This window comes from Hyla sarda, chromosome 7 (assembly GCF_029499605.1).
Source record: "Hyla sarda isolate aHylSar1 chromosome 7, aHylSar1.hap1, whole genome shotgun sequence".
Lineage (NCBI taxonomy): Eukaryota > Metazoa > Chordata > Amphibia > Anura > Hylidae > Hyla > Hyla sarda.
In genome coordinates, this window is record NC_079195.1 from 184,958,732 (window position 1) to 184,971,564 (window position 12,833).

At 42.4% G+C, this 12,833-nt stretch overlaps 1 protein-coding gene and 1 long non-coding RNA gene across 2 annotated transcripts in view; one reads left to right on the top strand and one right to left on the bottom strand.

Moving 5' to 3' along the window:
* Window positions 1–512: 512 nt before the first annotated feature.
* LOC130282883 (uncharacterized) lies at window positions 513–7,948 on the bottom strand. The gene is made up of 3 exons (XR_008846545.1): window positions 7,865–7,948; window positions 7,173–7,456; window positions 513–662 (listed from the first exon to the last, which is right to left on the bottom strand). It is a non-coding gene; the product is annotated as an uncharacterized LOC130282883 (long non-coding RNA).
* Window positions 7,911–12,833, top strand: part of LOC130282873 (uncharacterized) — a 28,740-nt gene continuing 23,817 nt past the window's right edge. The window contains exon 1 of the mRNA XM_056531759.1: window positions 7,911–8,112. The gene's annotated coding sequence lies outside the window, so the exon portion shown is untranslated. The remainder of the gene's footprint in view (window positions 8,113–12,833) is intronic.

Consider the following 12,833-nt stretch of genomic DNA (forward strand, 5'->3'; position numbering starts at 1 on the left):
AAATTACTTCTATTAAAAAAAATCTTAATCCTTCCAGTACTTATTAGCTGCTGAATGCTACAGATGAAATTCCTTTCTTTTTGGAACACTGATGACATCACGAGCACAGTGCTCTCTGCTGACATCTCTGTCCATTTTAGCAACCATGCGTAGCAGATGTATGCTAAGGGCAGCATGGTGGCTCAGTGGTTAGCAGTGCTGGGGACTTGGGTTCAAATACCACTAAGGACAACAATAAATAAAGCATTATTATTCTTATAATAACGTCAGCAGAGAGAACTATGGTCGTGATGTCATCAGAGAGCATTCCAAAAAGAAAAGAATTTCCTCTGTAGTATTCAGCAGCTAATAAGTACAGGAAGGATTAAGATTTTTTAATAGAAGTAATTTACAAATATGTTTAACTTTCTGCCACCAGTTGATTTAAAAGAAAAAAGGTTTTCACCGGAGTACCCCTTTAACATGTCTTAGTAGGATAGTCAGTGACCGCAACCTCTGCAAAAAAAACCTTTACTTTACCTTTACTCTTGCACCATACTTTTCTTTAACTCCCTGTGTCCATCAGGCTGATTATCATCTCTTTCTGTGCCGTGAATAATAGCTGGGAGGGGGTTACACATTAGTTCAGCTAGTGGAGAGGGGGTAGGGACCTTGGCAGACACCTCACACATGTGGGCGAAAGAAAAGGGAGCACACAAAAGGTGTTTTACAGAGGCGAATGGTATAGGCTCCATAATAAGTACAAAGCAAGAATAAAGAATGAATTTCAAAGGTGTCTATAACCCATAAGTGTCTACGTTCATTTGTTTATTTGACAATTTTTTTTTAACATGCAAGTTCCACATGAAAAAAGTGAAACTCTTATAAACATTCATAGTGGTTTTATTTGACAGTGTCTTGTAAACAGAAAGATAATGTGGCTGTATAAAGAGGAGATATCAGACATCAACTGGAAGCACTATCTGGCTGAGCCACTGTGTTTTGAAGGTTTTCTTGAGTTCAGTTTTGGACAACCTCTTTACCATTTCCTTGACTTAGACTCCATTCACACCACGTTATTGCAATACAGTTCCCGTATACATTTTCAATTTGAAAACCGTATGCCAAACGATGCATCCTGTTGCATCCGTTTTGCGTCTTGTACGGTTTTGTCAGTTTTATTCCCCATACCCAAAACCGTAGACTACCACGGTTTTTGATCCAGGTTAAAAAAACATATTGAAACGTATATGTTTTTTAAATATGGGAGTCAATGGGAAATGTAGAGAACCTTATGTGCGTACGGTTGCATCTGGTTTGCACCATACGGTTTTTGACTTTGCACAGTTTTTTTCTTGGAATTTCAATCCAACAAGTGAAACTTTATTTATAATGAAGTGAAAAGTAAAAAACGTATACATTTTTTTTTCTTGAAAAACGGATGCAACAAGACAATTTTTTTAACCGTATACGTTTTTTTTAACTGAATACGGGTTGAAATTTGTACACACGTTTTGATACAGTTTGGTACAGTTTTGAGGAATCCGTTTTTCATCAAAAACCTGATACGGGAACTGTATTGCAAAAATGTGGTGTGAATGCAGCCTGAGACTGTCCTGGAATAAGCAGAACACTAAAGCTGTGTTCACACGGCAGAAAATCTGTATATTTGCGTGAACCAGCATCCACATTGGTTCTGTGCAGAATTCTGCAGTTTTTAATAATTTGCGGAATCAGTGCGGAATTCTGCAGCTCAGTGAAAGATAGACTTACCGTATATACTCGAGTATAAGCCGACCCGAGTATAAGCCGAGACCCCTAATTTCAACCCAAAATCCCAGGAAAAGTTATTGACTCGAGTATAAGCCTAGGGTGGGAAATACCTCATCCCCCCCTGTCATCATCCAGACCCGTCATTAACATCCTCATCATCCCCTTGTCATCATCCCACACATCCCCCCTTCATCATCCCCTTGTCATCATCCCACACATCCCCTTATCATCCCACACATCCCCCCTTCATCATCCCCTTGTCATCATCCCACACATCCCCCCTTCATCATCCCCTTGTCATCATCCCACACATCCCCTTATCATCCCACACATCCCCCCTTCATCATCCCCTTGTCATCATCCCACACATCCCCCCTTCATCATCCCCTTGTAATCATCCCACACCCCCCCCCTTCATCATCCCCACCCCCCTTCATCATCCCCACACCCCCCCCCCCCTTCATCATCCTCTTCTCATCATTCGCCCTCAGTGGTCTTCAACCTGCGGACCTCCAGAGGTTTCAAAACTACAACTCCCAGCAAGCCCGGGCAGCCATCGGCTGTCCGGGCTTGCTGGGAGTTGTAGTTTTGAAACCTCCGGAGGTCCGCAGGTTGAAGACCACTGCGGCCTTCAACATGCGGACCTCCAGAGGTTTCAAAACTACAACTCCCAGCAAGCCCGGGCAGCCATCGGCTGTCCGGGCTTGCTGGGAGTTGTAGTTTTGAAACCTCCGGAGGTCCGCAGGTTGAAGACCACTGCGGCCTTCAACATGCGGACCTCCAGAGGTTTCAAAACTACAACTCCCAGCAAGCCCGGGCAGCCATCGGCTGTCCGGGCTTGCTGGGAGTTGTAGTTTTGAAACCTCCGGAGGTCCGCAGGTTGAAGACCACTGCGGCCTTCAACATCATCCAGCCCCCTCTCACCCCCTTTAGTTCTGAGTACTCACCTCCGCTCGGCGCTGGTCCGGTCCTGCAGGGCTGTCCGGTAAGGAGGTGGTCCGGTGAGGAGGTGGTCCGGGCTGCTATCTTCACCGGGGGCGCCTCTTCTCCGCGCTTCCGGCCCGGAATAGAGCCGTTGCCTTAACAACGACGCATCTGCGTCGTTGTCAAGGCAACGTGACTATTCTGAGGCCGGGCCCGAAGCGCTTAGAAGAGGCCTCCCCGGTGAAGATAGCAGCCCGGACCACCTCCTCACCGGACCACCTCCTTACCGGACAGCCCTGCAGGACCGGACCAGCGCCGAGCGGAGGTGAGTACTCAGAACTAAAGGGGGTGAGAGGGGGCTGGATGATGTTGAAGGCCGCAGTGGTCTTCAACCTGCGGACCTCCGGAGGTTTCAAAACTACAACTCCCAGCAAGCCCGGACAGCCGATGGCTGCCCTGGCTTGCTGGGAGTTGTAGTTTTGAAACCTCTGGAAGTCCGCAGGTTGAAGACCACTGCGGGTGGGGGAGTTCACTCGAGTATAAGCCGAGGGGGGTGTTTTCAGCACGAAAAATCGTGCTGAAAAACTCGGCTTATACTCGAGTATATACGGTAATTTATTAAAACTGTCAAAGTTTGTGCAAATTCCGCACGTAATACACCCTGTTCCAAATTATTATCAAACCTGATGACGGCATCTATAGTGTTGACAGGGGAAGAGGGCTCCCCCTGTTCACCCTTGTTCAAAAAATGGGTCTGTCCTTAAGAGTACAATTCAAATTTTATTGAACAAACCTCCTAATGACAACAGTATATTTTTTAACATAAAAAACGTACAATTCACTGTTCTAAATTATTACGCACAATAAGTTTCACTTATAGGTTGTAAAGTACTGAAAATTGTCATTTGTTGTGTTTGCAGCAAATTTACTGAAATCAAAAGCTATTCCAATCAAACTTTTAACAACATTTTAACTTTTCAAACATTTTAACAGGTCACGTTACATTTTTATATAGGACCCCTTATTTGATTGCACCTTCACAAGTCTTGCATCCATTGAACTTGTGAGTTTTTGGACAGTTTCTGCTTGAATTTGTTTGCAATATGTCAGAATAGCCTCCCAGAGATTCTGTTTGGATGTAAACTGCCTCCCACCCTCATAGATCTTTTGCTTGAGGATGCTCCGAAGATTCTCAATAGGACTGAGGTCAGGGGAGGATGGAGGCCACACTATGACTTTCTCTCCTTTTATCCCCATAGCAGCCATTGATGCAGAGGTATTCTTTGCAGCATGAGATGGTGCATTGTCATGCATTAAGATTATTTTATTACAGAAAGCACAGTTCTTCCTTCTGTACCAGGAAAGAAAGTGGTCAGTCAGAAATTCCACATACTTTGCAGAGGTCATCTTTACACCTTCGGGGACCCTAAAGGGGCCGGCCAGCTCTCTTCCCATGATTCCGGCCCAAAACATGACTCCACCACTGCCTTGCTGAGGTTGCAGCCTTGTTGGAACAGGGTGGCCATTCCACCAACCATCAACTACTCCATCCATCTGGACCATCCAGGGTTGCACAGCACTCATCAATGAACAGGATTGTTTGAAAATTAGTCTTTATGTACGTTTCTGCCCAATGCAGCTGTTTCTGCTTGTGAGCATTGGTTAGTGATGGTCGAATACAGTAGATTATGCACAGTGTTTATGCACAGTTGCAAGACTCTGGAGGACTCTACACCTTGATGCCCGTGGGACTCCAGAGGCACCAGCAGCTTCATATATCTGTTTGCTGCTCTGTAATTGTATTTTAGTAGCTGCTCTCTTGATTCGATGCATGGATCTGGCAGAAATCTTGTGATGATCACACTTAAGTTTTCGTGAAATATCTAATGTTTTCATACCTTGTCCAAGGCATTGAACTATTTCACTCTTTTCTGCAGCAGAGAGATTCTTTTTCTTGCTTGAAAATGGTGCTCTGCTTAATAATGTGGAACACCCACCTTTTAGTAGTTTTTCCTTAAATTGGGCTCATGTGGCAATCTAATTATCACAGGCGTCTGAGATTGTTTTTAGTGATCAAAAGAGACACATTGCCATCCATGAGTTAAACTAAAAACCTAAATATTTAATCTTTGTAACACTTAAATAGAATTTGCATAATAATTTGGAACAGGGTGTATACATGCATTCCTTGTGCATAAATTTGGCAGAAATCAAGCCCCATTGACTTCAATGGGATTCCGCAGCTGAAGTCTGGAAAAATATAAGACCAGACTTATTTTATTTCCGTACCGTGGAATGCGGGATTTCCGCAGCGGACTGCCTGCTGCAGAAATTCTGCTGTGTGAATATCCTTGCAGAATCCCTTTAAAGTTAATGGGCAAAGTTAATGGGCGGAATATTCACACAGCATTTTCGTCATGTGAACACGGCCTAAGGCTATGCTAACATGTCAGAATTTCTGCATGGAATTCCGCAAAAAATATTCAGCATGAATTTACAGCCAACACACTTCAATTAGATTCTGCTGTCCCATTCACACAGCAGAATTTCTGCTGCAGGAATTTAATTGAAGTGAATTGGTTATAAATTCTAGGGATCGACCGATATTGATTTTTTTAGGGCCGATACCAATAATCTGTCACCTTTCAGGCCGATAGCCGATAACTTATACTGGAATATCGGTATAAGTTATCGGCTATTTCAACCCCCCAGCCCCCCCCCGACGGGGCAGAAGCCGTTGCAGATCAGTGATTTAAAGCAGGCGCTTTAAATCAATGAACTGCAGCGGCTTTTGCCGGGCAAGAGACCGCCACCGCCCACTTCTCTCACCCTGCCTGTCCTAGGGTCTTGAGTCTAACCACCACAGTTTCCCCATCGCCTCCCCCCCCCAATCCTCTGCCCACATACCGCCGCCGCCCCCCCTATCCTCTGCCCACATGCCCCCGCTGCCCCCCCCATCCTCTGCCCACATACCGCCACCACCCCATCGCCTCTCCCCATCCTCCGCCCACATACCGCCGCCGCTCCCCATCGCCTCCCCCCCATCCCCGGTGTTATAATTACCTCAGGTCTGCAATACCTCTGACTCCGTCGGCGTCCTGCACTGTCACTGTGCGCACTGACTGTGACGTCGCATTGGGGACGTCACTCATCATTGCGCAGCACACAGCAACAGCGCAGGAGCCAGAAGTATCCCGGACCTCGGGAACAGGTAATTATCACACCAGGGATGGGGGGAGGCGATGGGGCAGCGGTATGTGGGCAGAGGATGGGGTCGCGGCGGTATGTGGACAGAGGATGGGGGGAGGCAATCTGGCCGGGGGGCGGGGAATTATCGGCATATCAGCAATTGCCGATACCGATAATGTCGTAGATCGCGATTATCGGCCGATAATATTGGCCAAACCGATAATCGGTCAATCCCTAATAAATTCATGCAGAATTCAGTGAATAAATTCTGCCTGGCCTTAGGGTACAATCACACTACATTTCTGCTGCTGAAAAAGAGATGCTGACCAATACTGTTAACAGGAGCAGCGAACCTTATTCACTTCTGTGGCCAAACTGAGTCTCCCCTAGTGACTCTGATCAAGATGTATCCGCTAATTTAAGCAGACTCATGACGGGGGCTATTACAGTTTTGAAATAGCACATACGTCCCTAATAGGGGCACTAGATGACTCCTTTCAGCCATAGAATTGAATGGGGTGCGCTGCTCCCGGTAACAGTATATATCAGCATCCCGTTTTGAGTGAAAAATATGATGCGCAGGTGTCCGTACCCTTAAATCAGCATAATAGCTCAACAATTCATGTTTTACCACATTGTAGGCAATCTTATATGTGCATTACAGCTAACTTCATATGAGTACTGTGGTCAGTGGCACATACATGGTAGGGGGGTGGGGGGGGGGTCTAGTTGATGGAGCAGCAGGATGCCAACCTTGTGCCCCTTTCATTACTGCAGTTATATCTGCATTCTTAAAGGGGCATTCATAGAATATAATTCATGCCTCATTGTCCCTAAGTTGTAAAATAAAAAAAATGTATCCAAATTCTCAAAACCCTATGATGCTTTTTTTTTTTTTGTTATCTTGCTGGATATGTAGTTCTTTCACAAGACAATTTCGAAAGTTCGACTAAATGGGAGATAAATTGCGCAGCCATCAACGATCATTTAAGATTTTATTAAAGTAAGTATTCATAAGCATAAAAAGGATCCACGCAACGCGTTTCAAAGCCGTTCCGGCTTTGAAACGCGTTGCGTGGATCCTTTTTATGCTTATGAATACTTACTTTAATAAAATCTTAAATGATCGTTAATGGCAGCGCAATTTATCTCCCATTTAGTTGAACTTTCGAAATTGTCTTGTGAAATGCGTTGCGATCTTAAATGATCGTTGATGGCAGCGCAATTTATCTCCCATTTAGTTGAACTTTCGAAATTGTCTTGTGAAACGCGTTGCGTGGATCCTTTTTATGCTTATGAATACTTACTTTAATAAATTCCTCAAATGATCGTTGGTGGCAGCGCAATTTATCTCCCATGTCGTGTAACTTTGGACGCAGGGAGCCACCGCAGCCGCCGCCCAGGACATTGTATGAAACGATTCGAATGTTGTGCATCAATTCGCACAACCCCATCAGGTGAGCGCGTTTCTGACTTCACGTCTAGCACCTCTCCTGCTACTAGTGGATTCCACCCAAGGGAGCGCACCCCGTGTTCCTTTTGTAGTTCTTTCACAAGGCAGACATGCGCAGTGGTTTCCAGCTCTCTCTTCCTGTTAGTGACACAGAGGGAGAGTTCTCAATCAATTGAGCAGTTGCCCATAGCAACCAATTCAACTTTAATTTTTCTGAGGCCTTTTAAAAACAAAGTTTGATAACCATTGGGTGGGATATTTATATTTGTTGCACAGAATAGGTGAGGCACGGTGGGGATTATTTATCGAAACCTGTGCAAAGAAAGAGTGGTGCAGTTGTCCTCAGAAACCAATCAGATTGCTTGTTTTATTTCTTTTGTTAAGGTTAAAGAGGTCTCTTATAAATAAAGGAAGCAATCTGATTGGTTGCTATGGGCAACTACACCACTCTTCCTCTGCCCGGTTTTGGTAAATCTCCCCCAGTACGTGGAGACAAAAAGTCCTAAAGATAAGAATTAGCTGCCATACAGTTATTTATTTCCCCACCCGGATAAGCACCACGATGTTATGGCGAATAGCAGGCTGCAGAGGAGACATATTCAGGACACTGCACTTTAACCTCTAGCGTTGGAGCTGCTCGGCAGCAGGAGAGTGATAGCGAGGCTTGGAATGCAGACAGGAAGTTTGTGATAAGCTAATTTCCGGTGTTTAAGTTCTGTAAGAAGCTGGGGCTCCCCTACTGCTCGGGTACATGTCTCCTCCATCCAGGGCAACCTGAGGAGCCGCGGACACAGGTGAGAGCCGCGTGTACTGGGGACGGGTCACTATACACATATACTGTACAGTGGGGGACATGTCTCCTGCCACCACACTGTAGTATCATAGAGAATGTGGGACATATTGTATACGTTATATTGTTACATATCATTGTCTTATTATATACAGGGTGTGTATGACTTATATTACACATAGAGTGTGTGTCATAATTACATAGCGCTGTGTATATTATATTACTGTATTACATGTGTATATATGTTGTATATTGGATCCTGCATATTAGTACATAGCGCTGTGTATATTATATTGTGTATATTATATTACTGTATTACATGTGTATATATGTTGTATATTGGATCCTGCGTACATAGGGCTGTGTATATTATATTACTGTATTACATGTGTATATATGTTGTATATTGGATCCTGCGTATTAGTACATAGCGCTGTGTATATTATATTACTGTATTACATGTGTATATATGTTGTATATTGGATCCTGCATATTAGTACATAGGGATGTGTATATTATATTACTGTACTACATGTGTGTGTATGTTGTATATTGGATCCTGCATATTAGTACATAGCGCTGTGTATATTAGATTACTGTATTACATGTGTATATATGTTGTATATTGGATCCTGCATATTAGTACATAGGGCTGTGTATATTATATTACTGTATTACATGTGTATATATGTTGTATATTGGATCCTGCATATTATTACATAGCGCTGTGTATATTATATTACTGTATTACATGTGTATATATGTTGTATATTGGATCCTGCATATTAGTACATAGCGCTGTGTATATTATATTGTGTATATTATATTACTGTATTACATGTGTATATATGTTGTATATTGGATCCTGCATATTAGTACATAGCGCTGTGTATATTACTGTATTACATGTGTGTATATGTTGTATATTGGATCCTGCATATTAGTACATAGCGCTGTGTATATTATATTACTGTACTACATGTGTATATATGTTGTATATTGGATCCTGCATATTAGTACATAGGGCTGTGTATATTATATTACTGTACTACATGTGTGTATATGTTGTATATTGGATCCTGCATATTAGTACATAGCGCTGTGTACTGTATATTATATTACTGTATTGTGTATATATGTTGTATATTGGATCCTGCATATTAGTACATAGCGCTGTGTATATTATATTACTGTATTACATGTGTGTATATGTTGTATATTGGATCCTGCATATTAGTACATAGCGCTGTGTATATTATATTACTGTACTACATGTGTGTATATGTTGTATATTGGATCCTGCATATTAGTACATAGCGCTGTGTACTGTATATTATATTACTGTATTGTGTATATATGTTGTATATTGGATCCTGCATATTAGTACATAGCGCTGTGTACTGTATATTATATTACTGTATTGTGTATATATGTTGTATATTGGATCCTGCATATTAGTACATAGGGCTGTGTATATTATATTACTGTATTACTTGTGTGTGTATGTTATATATTGGATCCTGCATATTAGTACATAGGGCTTTGTATATTATATTACTGTACTACATGTGTATATGTTGTATATTGGATCCTGCATATTAGTACATAGGGATGTGTATATTATATTACTGTATTACATGTGTATATATGTTGTATATTTAATCCTGCATATTAGTACATAGGGATGTGTGTATTATATTATTACATATAAATGATGATATCAACATGATGTGTATTACAAGTGTGTGACTCATGGGAGTGTGTGTCTTATTATTACATAAGGCTGTGTATTATATTGTTACGTGTGTGTGTGTCGTATATTGGACCTTGCATATTATTACATAGGGTTGGGTGTAATATATTATTATAGATGGTTATATATAAACAGGGTGTGTGTGTATTACGTGTGTGTGTGTGTGACTCAAATTACACACTCCCGGGAGTGTGTCTTTTTATTACATAGGGCTGTGTATATTGTATATTGGACCCTGCATATTATCAGTAAAAAAAAAAAAAAAAAATAGGCACATACGCTATAGTTAATGCAACAATTCTTTTTTATATATATATATATATATATATATATATATATATATATATATATATATATATATAATATCATCAATGTTACAAAAATCCAACAATAAGTATTCACCCAAAGTGTGTGAAATCTTCCGCAAGATGTTGGCAGGAGACATATAAGGCTTCTCAGGCTTCCATGTGTTCCTGCACCAGCACTCTCTCTTATTCGGCCGCAGGTCTGGTAGGAACGTCTGCAACGTTTCAGAGGCAACGCCTCCTTTGTCAGGCGTTGTGCAAATTCCCATCACCACAATATATAATTTATTACATTGTGACAGTGGACATGCCCCACAGGTTCTTAAAGGTAAACCAAAAGGACAACTAATTAGAACAAAAGGGATTCGCAATAAAGAAAGTTTCAGAAAAATGAACGGTGACTGAAAAATTTGTACAGAGAGGATATAAGGAGCAAATGGAGGGAATTAATAAAGAGGTTGAAGCATTACCTAGAGAGGATTGGAGGAAGAATAAACCTCAGGAGACAGAGGTTGGTTTTTCTCTACCTATGATTGTCACTAGAGATGAGCGAATATACAGTAAATTCGATTCATCACGAACTTCTCGGCTCAGCAGTTGATGACTTATCGTGCATAAATGAGTTCAGCTTTCAGGTGCTCCGGTGGGCTGGAAAATGTGGATACATTCATAGGAAAGAGTCTCCTAGGACTGTATCCACCTTTTCCAGCCCATCGGAGCACCTGAAAGCTGAACTAATTTATGCAGGATAAGACATCAACTGCCGAGCCGAGAAGTTTGTGACGAATCGAATTTACTGTAAGTTCGCTCATCTCTAGAAATAATGTTAATGAATTGAGATGGCAGATCTTGGAGAGTATAGAAGGACATAATAAAGAACAGATTAAAAGAAAACTATTAAGACGTGAGGTACGATGGATACAAAAACTGTGCCCTTTACAGCCCCACGGGATCAACAAGATTTGTAACTTTAATGTGTTCCTTGAAATATTTTTTGCTGCTTCTATCCGAATCCATATACATTGAAATGATTTTATCTATTGTAACATGTTTTTGTATGCATTTACTAGGGATCGACCAATATTGTTTTATTTTTTTTATTTTTATTTTTTTAGAGCCGATAACTTATACCGATATTCCGTGCATGTTAATTCTCCCCCCCCCCCCCCCAAATATCCTTGGTAAAATGATGGTGTGTGTATGTGTGGGTATACCCTGATAAACCGTTTTTCTGTGGGCGCTTTAAATAAATAAACTGCAGCGGCTTTTGCAGGGCCAGAGACTGCCGCCGGCTCCCGCTTCTCTCCCCCTGCCTGTCCTGAGTCCAACCACCGCCGCTGCCAGAGACTGCCGCTGGTGCCCCATTGCCTCCCCCATCCCCGGTTTTATAATTACCTGTTTCCGGGGTCCACGCTACTTCTGGTTCCTGCGGCGTCCTGCGCTGTTGCTGTGCGCTGCGCAATGACGAGTGATGTCCTCAACGCGATGTCACCATCAGTGGCCTGGCGCACAGTGACAGCTCAGGATGCCGCAGGAGCCAGAAGTAGCGCTGACCCCAGGAACAGGTAATTATAAAACCGGGGATGGGGGAGGCAATGGGGCACCGGTGGCAGTCTCTGGCAGCGGCGGAGGTTGGACTCAGGACCCCAGGACAGGCAGGGGGAGAGAAGCTGGTGGCAGCGGCGATCTCTGGCCCCGCAAAAGCCGCTGCAGTTCATTGATTTAAAGCGCCCGCATTATCGGCAAGGTAATTGCCGATACAGATAACTTAGAAAATCGTGAATATCGGACGATAATATTGGCCAAACCGATAGTTGGTCGATCCCTAGCTTTTACCTTAGAATTGAAATCTCGCGAGAGTTTCTGATCTATATATTGTGGTGATGGGAATTTGCACAATGCTTGACAAAGGAGGCGTTGCCTCTGAAACGTTGCAGACGTTCCTACCAGACCTGCAGTGAATGGAGACAAATAAGAGAGTGCTGGTGCAGGAACACATGGAAGCCTGAGAAGCCTTATATGTCTCCTGCCAACATCTTGTGGACGATTTCACACACTTTGGGTGAATACTTATTGTTGGATTTTTGTAACATTGATGAAATATATGAAGAAAGACGAATTGTTGCATTAACTATAGCGTATGTGCCTATTTTTTTGACTGAGATTATACTGGTTTATAGATTACATATGAGTGTGTCATATTATTACATAGGCGTGTGCATTATATTATTACGTATGGATGATTATGTACAAACAGGGATTAAGTGTAAGAAATATTACATATAGGAGTGTGTCATTATAACATAGGGGTGGATATATTTTATTACACGTGTGCAGGGTTGGTGCAAGGATTTTTGCCGCCCATTGTCTCCGCCCTTTGACCAGCCCCTTTTTCACCACTCTACCTATTTAACCCCTTAAGGACTCAGGGTTTTTCCGTTTTTGCACTTTCGTTTTTTCCTCCTTACCTTTTAAAAATCATTACCCTTTCAATTTTCCACCTAAAAATCCATATTATGGCTTATTTTTTGCGTCGCCAATTCTACTTTGCAGTGACATCAGTCATTTTACCCAAAAATGCACGGCGAAACGGAAAAAAAATCATTGTGCGACAAAATCGAAAAAAAAACGCCATTTTGTAACTTTTGGGGGCTTCCGTTTCTACGC